General features: G+C 38.1%; 1 pseudogene; it reads left to right on the top strand.

Moving 5' to 3' along the window:
• Nucleotides 1-7155, top strand: part of LOC141373760 (AP-3 complex subunit sigma-1-like) — a 106947-nt pseudogene extending 99792 nt beyond the window's left edge.
• Nucleotides 7156-12326: the final 5171 nt, after the last annotated feature.

The raw sequence follows: 12326 nt of genomic DNA on the forward strand, positions 1-12326 counted from the left end.
TTTCTAAGCCACTAAATCCTATTCACTTCTTCTCTGGAGGTCTGGCTATCCCAATCCTTCTTCATTGTCTTTACTGTTGCTGAGGCAGGTGTGTTGTCTGTTATTTCCAAATAGACATGGATCTGGTCTTCCCTTAGGCAGTAAAAACACTGGGCTTTTGTGCATAGGCTAGCGCTCTAACCAACTTACCAAACCCCAATTTTCAAAGGCTCAGTGCTACAAATGTTTATATTTCATGTATATACCATCCCCCAGGGCCTGGCAGACCCCTCCATCCCATCAGTGGAAGGGGAAAGAGAACAGAGAAGGCATGATGACTTCATTCAAAACTAAAGCAGGCAAAAATATTTACCTAAAGTCAAATTCAATTTTTGAAGTATTTTCTTTTAAGACTTTGTTAATAGCTGTTTGTTTTCTGGATGGCGATACTATTAGCATATAATCCATAGAGGTGGAGAAGAGAACAGCAGGTGCCAAGGGTCAGACTGTGGGGAATGTTCTACTTCAAAAGGGAAGCAAGGAGATAATTTTGGGGGATTTGATTTGGGGGCATTTACACAATCCTTTGTATTTATCAAAATTCATAGAACTCAGTAACAAAAAAATCAGTTTTAAAAATAAGTGTATACAAATTTAAAAAGAGAAGTAACACTGATGTTTGACATTTTTTTCTTTGTAGCTACTCTCTTCTCCCCTTCTGAAACTCCAAAGCTTTCATTTTAGCCAGGTGTCAATTTTTCTCTAAAGAGATCTTTCCCTCGATATTACCTGTATTTTACTCAACTCACTGCTACCATCTTATTTAGATTCTGCAAATTTTGAAAGGCATTATACTTTTGAGACTGCCCAATTGAGAAGTTCACTTTCCTCCTACTTGATAGGCTAGCATTTGAAAAGAGACTAAATAGTATGAGTGGCAAAGTATCATGCCATAAAGAGGAAAAAAAATCCGAATGTGCATAGACATTATCTTTATTGAGTACTTTTCAGCAAGTTAACTCTTTTAAATCCTAAGCATTAGGATTAAGACTCCAGATATTTTCTCCCGAGGCATTGATATGTCTATTTGACCTCTATTGCACAATTTTTTTTCCTTTTTCCTTTATATATTTCAGGTCCCAGAAGTTTTATAAACATATAAGGACTCTGACTTGTGCAGAGGTGTGAACAAATACTGCAGTAAGATAACCTAATATTGTACAACAGCCTGATGGGTCAACTGTCTCACCACCAGAGAGCTGATGCCAGCATCCACATCAGTCTGCTGTCACCCCATAACCAAAATACTATCCAGAAGATGGCAGCGTAGGAGTATCCTGAACTTATCTCCTCCCACAGACACACGAAATCTATAGCTACATATGGATCATTTTCCTTTGAAAAAGATCTGAAAATACATCAACTGCTTCTCCACAACAAAAAACAAAAAGAGCACATTGAGACGAGTAGGAGAGACAGAGATGGTCTCACCAAAAATCCCAACCCAGTGGGGCAACACAGAATAGGGAGGAATCTCAACAGTCTGGTATTTCTCCTGGAACAGCAAGGTGTTGATACCCATATCAAGCACCCCAAGCCCTGGGATCTGTACAACAAAGATGAGCCCCTAAAACATCTAGCTCAGAAAACCAACAGGGCTGGGTGCCTGGGTGGCTCAGCTGGTTGAGTGACTGCCTTTGGCTCAGGTCATGATCCTGGAGTCCCGGGATTGAGTCCCACATCAGGTTCCCTGCTCAGCAGGGAGTCTGCTTCTCCCTCTGACCCTCTTCCCTCTCGTGCTCTCTCTCATTCTCTCTCTCTCTCAAATAAATAAATAAAATCTTAAAAAAAAAAAAGAAAGAAAACCAACAGGGCCGATGTCCAGAGGTCCCAAAGTGCTCAAGGAAACTGAAATTCCCTTTCTGAAGGACTTGCATACAGTATCACCCCAGAGGAAAACAGCAGTTTGAAAAGCACCTAGGCTACATGTAAAAGAAATGCATTTGCTAATCTAGAAACACCTACTGGAAGAATGGGTTATGGTTGAAATTATCCCAGAGAGGGAAGCACTGGTGGGTGCCAATTTTGCTGCTAACACAGGTAAGCTAGCTTAGACATGGCACTTCCTGCCACCTTGCTAAAACAGGAGGGGGCAGGCATTCACACCACCATCCTGCTGCCTTACTGAAGTCAGAGAACATGTATGGTTCCAGTACTCTCCTTCTTCCTGGCTGGGGCAGGCAAGTATGAACCATCATGGCATTCTCTTGCTCCCTAAAGTCAACAAACATGGGAAGTTGTAACATCCCCTGCTCCCTGGCCAGGGCTGGGAAGTGGAAGCAATCATGGCATTTGTCTAACCCCAACCTAAAGCTGGTGCATGCACAGAGGTAAGGTACTCTTTCACTGCATTCCTGAAGCCCACAGAAGGACACCGTCAAGACATTTTCCCACTTCCTTTCTGAAGCCAGTGAGTGAGCCTTGCCCCTCTACCTCCACCTTGCAAAAGGCATGCACAATTCACACAGGGGATATTCTTGATTGCCTGGCTCTGGTGGCCAAGGGGATGGGCATTTCTGAGCTGCACCAGAAAGTAACAATGGGAAAGACTGTTCTTGGCAGGCCATCATACCCAGGGCACTACACAGACAGCAGACTGAAACACAACCCCAGTCTACCTATGAAAAGGCCTTATTTACTTAGCCTGGAGCTTCAGCCTGAGAGACAGGCTTCAGGTTTCCTACACATCTAGAAGCTAAGGAAGTGCTCCCAGGAAAGATAATCAGGGAGAAACAATCTTTGCATATCCTTTTGGCCTTGCTACAATTTGATGAGAGATGAGACTTCACAGAAAGGAGTTTCTATGCTTATTTCTACACTTCCTCAAAATTTTTTTACAACTGTTGCCCAGATACACCTCCAGATATCCTGATCTAGAGGCCAGCAGTGTTTACAACTGTGGCCCCATAGGATGGTATAAATATTTGCATACTTTAAAAGCTGCTGCTTGAGAGTCTGGCTTCCAATCAGCCTGAAACTAGGGGCTAAGATTCCTCCCCTTGGAATGATCACTTCATATAGGTCTCAGCACACTCTCAACAATGAAGATATATCAAAAATAAATCAAGAAGTTTAGATAATCACAAAGGTTTTGAGAGACAACCAAGAGCTAGAGCAGGGTAAATGAGAAGCTTCATCATCTACATGAGGCCACTCCTTCAAGACAGGGGTAGCTGCCTCACCTTATACACAGAAACAAAAAGAGAGTCAAGTAAAATGAGAAGAGAGAAATATATTCCAAACGAAAGAACAAAACAAAACCTCAGAAAGACCTTAATGATACAAAGATAAGTAATTTGCCTGATAAAGAATTCAAAGCAATGGTCATAAAGATGCTCACTGATCTTGGGAGAACAATAAACACATTGAGAACTTCAACAAAGAGAGAAAATGCAAGAAACTACTAAAGAGACATCACAGAACTGAAGAATAACTGAACTGAAAATACACTAGAAGGGTTCAAAAGAAGACTGGATGAAGCAGAAAAATCAGTGAGTTGGAAGACAAAGCAAGAGAATTCACACAGAGCAGCAGAAAGGAAAAACCATTTTTTTAAGAATGTAGGTAACTTAAGGGACCCACGGGACATCAAACAGAATATTTGCATTATAAATCCAGAAGGAGAAAAGAAAGGAGCAGAAAACTTGTTTAAGGAAATAATGGCTAAAAACTTCCCTAACCTAGGAAGGAAACAGATATCCAGACTCAGGAATCCCAGAGAGTTCCAAAATTGATGAATCCAAAGAGAACCACACCAACACACATTATAATTAAAATGTCCAAAGTTAAGAGACAATTGTAAAAGCAGGAGAAAAAGAAATTATTATATACAAGGGAAACCCCATAAGACTATCAATAGATTACTCAGCAGAAACTTTGCAGGCTAGAAATGGAGTGGCAGGACATATTCAAAGTGCTGAAAGGAAAAAACTTGCAACTAAAATTACTCTACCTAGCAAGGCTATCATTCAGAATTGAAGGAGAGATAAAGAGTTTTCCAGATAAGCAAAAGCTAAAGTTTACCACTACTAAACTGGCATTACAACAAATGTAATGGGACTTCTTTAAGCTGAAAAGAAATGGAACTAATTAATAACAAGAAACCATACAAAAGTAAAAATCTCATTGGAAAAGATAAACATAGTAAAGGCAGTGGATTAGTCATTTATAAAGCTACTATTAAGATTAACTAAAACCACAACAATTAGTTAAGGGATACATAAAATGAAAAGATATAAAATGTGACATTGAAAACATAAAACATCGGGGAAGAGTAAAAATGTAGTTTTGGAATGTGTTCAAATTTAAATTGCTATCAACTTAAAATACACGGTTATAATATACATAGGATAATATATGAACTTCACACAGTAACCACAAAGCAAAAAATTAAATACACAAGAGAAAATGAGAAAAGAATCAAGTTACATAACACTAAAAAAAAGTCATCAAACTACAAGGGAGGAGAGAAAAAGGAAGGAACAGAGAGGGGGTATAAAAATAGCCAGAAAGCAATTAATAAAATGTGAATAAGTACCTATCTGTCAATAATTACTTTAAATGTAAATAGATTAAATTCTCCAATCAAAATAAAGTGGCTGAATGGATAAAAAGACACATATATATAATACCTACAAGAGACTTGATAGAAGGACATATTCAGACTAAAAGCAAAGGGATGGAACAAAGATATTCCTTGAAAATGGAAAAAGAAAGCTAGTGTGGCTATACACATAATGGACAACACAGACTCTAAAACAAAGACTCAGAAAAAAAAAAGACAAAGAGGGAAACTACATAATGATAAAAGGGTCAATCTAGCAAGAAGCTATAATGTTTACAAACATACACTCTTCCCACATAGGAGCACCAAAACGTATAAAACAAATATTAACAGACCTAAGAGAGAAATTGACAGCAATACAGTAATAGCAGGGGAATTTAACACCCCACTTGCATCAATGGATAGATCGTCCAGACAGAAAATCAATAAGGAAACACCTTAAAGAAACAAACAAAAAAAAAAGAATGCAGCCCAAAGAGTAATAAAGATCAGAGTGAAAATAGAGACTGAAAAAACAACAGAAAAGATCAATGAAGAGGCTGGTTCTTTGAATGAACAAACAAAACTGTCAAACCTTTAGCTAGACTCACCAAAGGAAAAGAGGTCTCAAAAGAAAATGAAAAAAATCAAAGAGGAGTCACAACTGATATGACAGAAATCCAAAAAATAAGAGACTACTATGAACAATGATATGCCAACAAGTTGGACAACTTAGAAGAAATGAATAAATTCCTAGAAACTTACAATCTTCTGAGACTGAATCATAAAGAAATAGAAAAGCTGAAGAAACCAATTATTAGTAAGGAGATTGAATTAGTAATCAACAATCTCCGAACAGAAGTCTAGGACCAGACAGCTTCACTGGTGAATTCTACCAAACATTCAAAGAGGATTTAAAACCTATCCTTCTCAAACTTCTCCAAAAAATTGAAAAGTAGGGAATCATTCTAAATTTATTTTATGAGGCAAGCATTACCCTGACACCAAAACCGGACAAGGATGTATCTAATAACACAGATGCAAAAATCCTCAACAAAATATTAACAAACTAATTTCAGCAATATATTACAAGGATCATACATCATGATCAAGGGGATTTATTCCAGGGATGCAAGAATGGTTCAAGAGCTGTATATCAAGCAGCATGATACACCACAGTAACAAAATGAAAGATAAAAATCATATGACCATTTCAGTAGATGCAAAAAAAAACAAAAAGTATGACAAAATTCAGCATCCTTTTATGATGGAAACTCTCTTAGAGGAGACGTACCTCAACATAACAAAGGCCATATGTGACAAACCCACAGCTAATATCAACCTCAATGGTAAAAAACTGAAAGCCTTTCCTCTGAGATCAGGAACAAGACAAGGACACCCATTCTCACCCTTTTAATTCAACAGGGTATTGGAAATCCTAGCCATAGGAATTAGACAAGAAATAGAAGGCACACAAATTGGAAAGGAAGAAGTAAAACTGTCAACTATTTGTAGATGATAGGACAGAATACATAGAAAACCCTAAACACTCCACCAAAAAAAAAAAAAAAAACCTGTTAGGACTAATAAATGAAGTCAGTAAAGTTGTAGGATACAAAATTAATACACTACAGGTGGGGAAGGATCGCTGGCAAGATCCCCAGGGAAGGCTCACACACCGGCCCCCACCCAGTCAGCCCAGCTCATCTGGGATAAAGACGATACTCATTTTCAACAAACACAAGAAAGCTGTGGCTCTGGAAGTTCTACCAGGCCTACTGTGAAGATATAGAACAGCAAAACATCGGGGAGATGTTCCATTTGGTATCTAAGGGATGAAAACATTGGTAATTTCCTACAAGGAGTATTGTTAATTGGACAATCTGACAACAAACTGGTTTACAAACATTATACAACATTATATTTTGGCTTGTGTGTGGATTCTTCAGAAAATGAACTTGGCATTTTGGATCTAGTTCAAGTATTTGTGGAAATATTAGACCAGTGTTTTGAATATGTCTCTGAACTGGACTTAATTTTCCATGTAGACAAGGTTCACTATATTCTTTTTCTTTAAAAATTTATTTGAGAGAGAGAATGTGAGCAGGGGGAGGGGCAGAGGGAGAGAGAGAATCCTCAAGCAGACTCCCCACTGAGTACAGAGCCCCACAAGGGGCTCGATTCCAGGACCCTGAGATCATGATGGAGCTGAAACCAAGAGTCTGACGCTTAACCAACTGAGCATCCCAGGCACCCCAAGGTTCACAATACTCTTCCAGAAATGGTGATGGGGGAATGGTAATGGAGACCAACATGGATGCGATTGTTACACAAACTGATGCACAAAATAAACTGGAGAAATCCTAGGATGGCTTAGAGGGAGCTCCGGCCCATGCTCTATCACCTGTAAAGAATATGAATCTTGCTGAGATCCCAAGAAATATTAACATTGGTGACATCAGTATAAAAGTGCCAAAGCTGCCCTCTTTTAAATAAAAAATTAAAAAGGCCACTCCCAGGTAAAATCCCAAGGGAAACGTCATTTAAGTTTACCATGTAGTTGTTTACCAAAAATAGAGGGAGAAAGTCTTAACTTTTGCTCTTGGATTTAAGTCAGGGTACTATACAGAGGTTGTATAAAATCAATACGGAAGTTCAATGTTGCTTTTTTTGCTCAGTGATTTTGAAGAAATTGATTAGTTCCAGTGTGATACTTTTTTTCTAAACTGCATTCCTATGCCCACCTAAGCCATGCCTCTTTGGCTACTACAGTATTTCAAATGTGTTTGAGATATTTCCCTAAATTATGTATAATCCAAAATGTTGGTGTTTTGTATGGATCACAGTGCAGCATTCCACAATTCTTTCTGCTGTGTGTCACAATTGTTATTTAAAGAACCAAGAATGTACTGCATGAAAACATTATGATTTTTTCTTAGTTTAAATAAACTCCAAGTTAACTGGACTTCTAAAGCACCTTTTTGTTTGCCTGATATCTACTTTAGCAATAATTTTTATGACCCTCTGAGTCAACAAAGTATATTTTATTACTGTTAAAAAATTAATACACAGGGGTGCCTGGGTGACTCAGTTAGTTGAACATCTGACTCTTGATCTCAGCTCAGGTCTTGATCTCAGGGTCATAAGTGCAAGCTCCACATTGGGTTCCACACTCCGCATTGGGCATGGAACTTACCTAATAATAATGATAATAATAAAAATCTGTTGCATTTTTATATACTAATAAACTATCAGAAAGAGAAATAGAGAAAACAATCCCATTTACAATTGCATCAAAAGAATAGAATACCTAGGAATAAATTTAACCCAAGAAAGATCTGTATATTGAAAACTTTAAGATATTGATAAAAGAAATTGAAGATACAAATAGATACTTTAACAATATTATTTAATCCATGAGCATGGAATATCTATACTATTCAAAAGACCCAATGCAATCCCTATCAAAATTCCGGTAGCACTTTTCAGAAAAATAATTCTAAAATTTGTATGAAATCACAAAATACCCAGAATAGCCAAAACAATCATAAGAGCAGAGCAAGAGGTATCATGCTGATTTCAAACTAAACTATAAAGCTATAGTAATCAAAACAGCATGGTGTTGGCACAAAAGCAGAACATAGATGAGTGCAACAGACTAGGGTCTATTGCCCAGCAATAGACCCATGCATATATGGTCAATTAATTTATGACATAATTAATTTATGACAATTAATTTATGACAAGCCAAGAATATACGAGAGAGAGGACGTCTCTTCAATAAATGGTGTTAGGAAAATTGCACTGCTATGTGTAAACGAATGAGACTGGATTCCTATAACTCATGATTAGAGGCTTGAATGTATGACCTGAAACCATTAAACTCCTTGAAGAAAACATAAGCTGTAAGCTCTGTCAGCTTAGTGGTTTTTCTTGGATCTGTCTCTAAAGGCAAGGAAAACAGAAGCAAAAATAAACAAGTGGGACTATACCAAGCTAAAAAAAAAACTTCTGCACAGCAAAGGAAACCATCAAGAACAACAAAAACGGCAACCACCTGGATGGGAGACAATATCTGTAAATTGTAAACCTAATAATATCCAAAATATATTTGAAAATTCACATAACCCAACAAAACAAAAAACTGATTAAAAAATGGATCTGAGTAGACATTTTTTTTTCCAAAGATGACATACAGATAACCAAAAGGCACATGAAATAATGCTGAACATTACTAATCAACAGGGAAACACAAATCCAAGCCACAATAAGATATGGCCTTACACCTGTCAGAAAGGCGATTATTAAAAAAACAATAATAATAAATGTTGGTGAGGATGGGGAGGAAAGGGAAACTCGTGCGCTATTGGTGGGAATGTAAATGGATGCAGCCACTGTGGAAAACAATATGAAGATTCCTCAAAAAATAAATAGAAACACCAGAGGATCCAGCAATTCCACTACTGGGTACCTATTTCAAGAAAACAAAAACACTAATTTAAAAAGATATATGCACCCTCACATTCACTGCAACTTTATTTACAATAGCCAAGATATGGAAACAACCCAAATGTCCATTATTGGATGAATGGATAAAAATGTAACGTATATATACACAGGGGAACACCACTCAGCTATAAAAAAGAAAGAAATCCTACCATTTGTGACAACATGGGTAGACCTTTAACGTATCATGCTAAGTGGAATCAAGTCAGAGAAAGACAAATGCCACATGATTTCACTAGTATGTGGAAATCTAAAAAATAAAACAAAGCAAAACCCAGATTTATAAATACATATACCTGATTGTGGCCAGAAGAGAGGGGAGTTGGGGAGTGCAAAATGAGGGCAAAGGATCAAGAAGTACAAACCTCCAGTTACAAAATAAGGCATGGAGATGCAATGTACAGCATGAGGAATATAGTTAATATTGTATTAACTTTGTATGGTGACTAGTGATAACCAGACATTGTGGTGATCATTTGGCATCATATAAATGTGAAATCACTATGTTGTACACCTGAAGCTAACACTGTACATCAGTTATACCACATATACAATTACTTGTTGTATGTCAATAACAAGGCAGGACATTCTGCAGTACAGTGAAAAAATTTTTAAATTAAATCATTGTTTTTCTGTAAAAAAAAAAATTATCCAACTGATATGTAAACATTCACTGCCTATTTCTCTTACTACAACACTTTCGACTGTAGAATGCCAGTGTGGTGGCCGGTGCTTAGGTCTAGTACACTTTACTGCAGGGTTATACAGACGAACAAGAGCTAATTGTCCAGGGTTCCATTTACTGGAGTTCTAGTTCTCAGCTCTGCAGATCTTAACAGGAGGAATTAACTACCAACTATACGAAGCGATTTTATAGCGTCAGTAGAGCCTCTACCGACTACCAAAGAAGTCCGATTTACCATTTGATACCTGCAAGTCAAAAATTTTACAGCTTAATTCCTTCATCTTAATTTTATCCCTCTCAAATTTGTGGCACTTGTTTTGAGATTTAGGTCATTCTTTGCATCAGGGTCATGGCCAGGAAAGGCATTGCCCAAGAGGGTAAGGTGCCCAGTTCTCAGGTAGTATAGACATAATTACAAACCTAAATAGTAAGAACATGACTTGAAAATAAACTTGGCATATTCTTTGGTTTATTGTTGACTCAGCTTAAGGCACTGCCAAAACCTAATTAAGGAGAGATTAAGCATTCTTTGAGCAGGTGTTATAACTTCAGTCCACTCTAATGGACTGCTCTATATTAAACCTTCAAGGAGTGCTTTCTCTGATCAACAATATGCTTATGATAGCCAATTATTTCCTTTCTCCCCCCTCTACTCTTCTCAGAAAGGTTCTATGTATCATTGTTTTCTACATAAATGACTCCACAAAAAAAGTCCAAGATTTTTTTTCTCCTTAGAAACTTGAAAAACTAAACAGTGAGCATCCCTTTTCTGCATTCTTCCTCTCATACCAAGAGCAGCTACGTATTCTCTCCTTCAGCTTGTCTTTTAGAGCTTCATCAGTCTTGGCTGCATTACTAATATGAACTTTAGAAATACAGTATAATATTGGTTTGTCAACTGCTGCCTTCCAGATACACTGCATTGAACTATAAACCCCCAAATCTTTATTTCTATAGGTTTATACGCTTTGCTGAACATAATATAAACTCAGCAGAAACATTCAATCATGTTGAAGCTAAATTTGGTGTCAGTGAAACTAATTTAGACAAACAAGATTCTTAACATATTAGTACTATATTGTGGGTAGCAAGGCATGCTAAGCCTTGGTATATGTAGGGTAAGTGTGGGGACAAGGAGCTGGAAATAGAACCAGTGGTAGGAAAGAGCACTGGCTGGGTTTAAAGTGGCCTTCCCCCTAGGAATAGAAGGTAATTTACAGCATACTCCAAAAGGGTGGTGGGAGTTCCAAGTATCCCTAATGTTAATAAGGATCCCATCTGCTGGACATCAAGAGCCACCAGGCAAAGGCAATGCACAAAGTCAGGTGGGTGGAAGCCTCAGAGTTTGGGTGGTCCATTTAATTTGGAACAAGACTCCTTTCAGTGGCTGGAACTCCGGGAAACAGTATCCAGCTGACAAATTACAGGGACTGTCAAGTGCTAGGCATATTGACAAGATCCTAGTCAGTTGGGCTGGAGTTCAAGGCAAGCCTCCAAATCCAGCAGGGGAACTGAATTACGAAGCAGAAATAGAGATGAAACCCATCCGAGAGACTGTCCCACACGGTTTCACACAGCAGGCTAAGACTAGATGGATGGACAGCTGCTCACTGCAGGGAAGCCAAGCTTATGAGCATAAGACTAATTTCAGAGTTAAGTGAGGTCCTTTCGGATATCACTCTTACTTAACCAAGATTGGCAAAGGAATCTGGTAGAATGGAGCCTAGGGGCTGAAGGCAGGGACCATGCAGATGAATGGGGATATAGAAAACAGAAGTAGACCCTTAATCAGTTAAGTGCTGGATTTTGTCTTAGCTATAAAATTTAACTCTGGTTTCTCAACAGAGTCACTTGGGATTCTGAATTAACCAGCTTTCTGTCTATCCAATTAATTGTGAACCCGCCAGTTACTCTTACTCCATCCCTAGTGGACTCGAACTAAATAAAAGGCTCATTACAGTTACTCAAATATTCTGTTTTCACCAGTGTGTAAAGAAAATGAGTGGGAAAACCTGGGTCCAAAGCCCCTTTGTGAGAGGCGAGAATGATGAAATGGCAATAGTTGACCGCTGACGTGGTGACGTTTGAGGGGAATATCCCTCTATTCCCAAATCCATCTTCTCAACTGCCAGAATCTGCAATTGCACCATCAGAAGTTAGCTCTTTTGGCGTTCTTATCCTGGGATCTTATCCCAAAGGCCATCACTGAAATATGGATTAATTTGCATGTGACTATTATCAGAGCTTTTCCTCCCAATATCAGGAACCTGGCAATAAAAGAGAACTAGGAATTTGGGGTCTTAAGGAAGCAGTGTAGAAAGAAAACAAAAGATGTAGACAAGTCATGAGAAATGTGTCAGAGTTTACCTGGAAAATAAACTTACTCCCATAAGTAATACTTAAGAAAAGGGGGGGGAAAGGACAAAGAGAGGCCAAGGGCCTGAAAACCAACCTTAGCTGCTCCATAATGTTCCGAGTGACTCTGAAAGCAGACATCACACCTGAAGGTTTGGTGGGAAATTTTAAACAATGTTAAAAAGGCTGTGATACACA

Source organism: Callorhinus ursinus, unplaced genomic scaffold (genome assembly GCF_003265705.2).
Source record: "Callorhinus ursinus isolate GAN/ISIS: 27379988/994484 unplaced genomic scaffold, GSC_fseal_2.0 scaffold11, whole genome shotgun sequence".
In the NCBI taxonomy this organism is placed as follows: domain Eukaryota; kingdom Metazoa; phylum Chordata; class Mammalia; order Carnivora; family Otariidae; genus Callorhinus; species Callorhinus ursinus.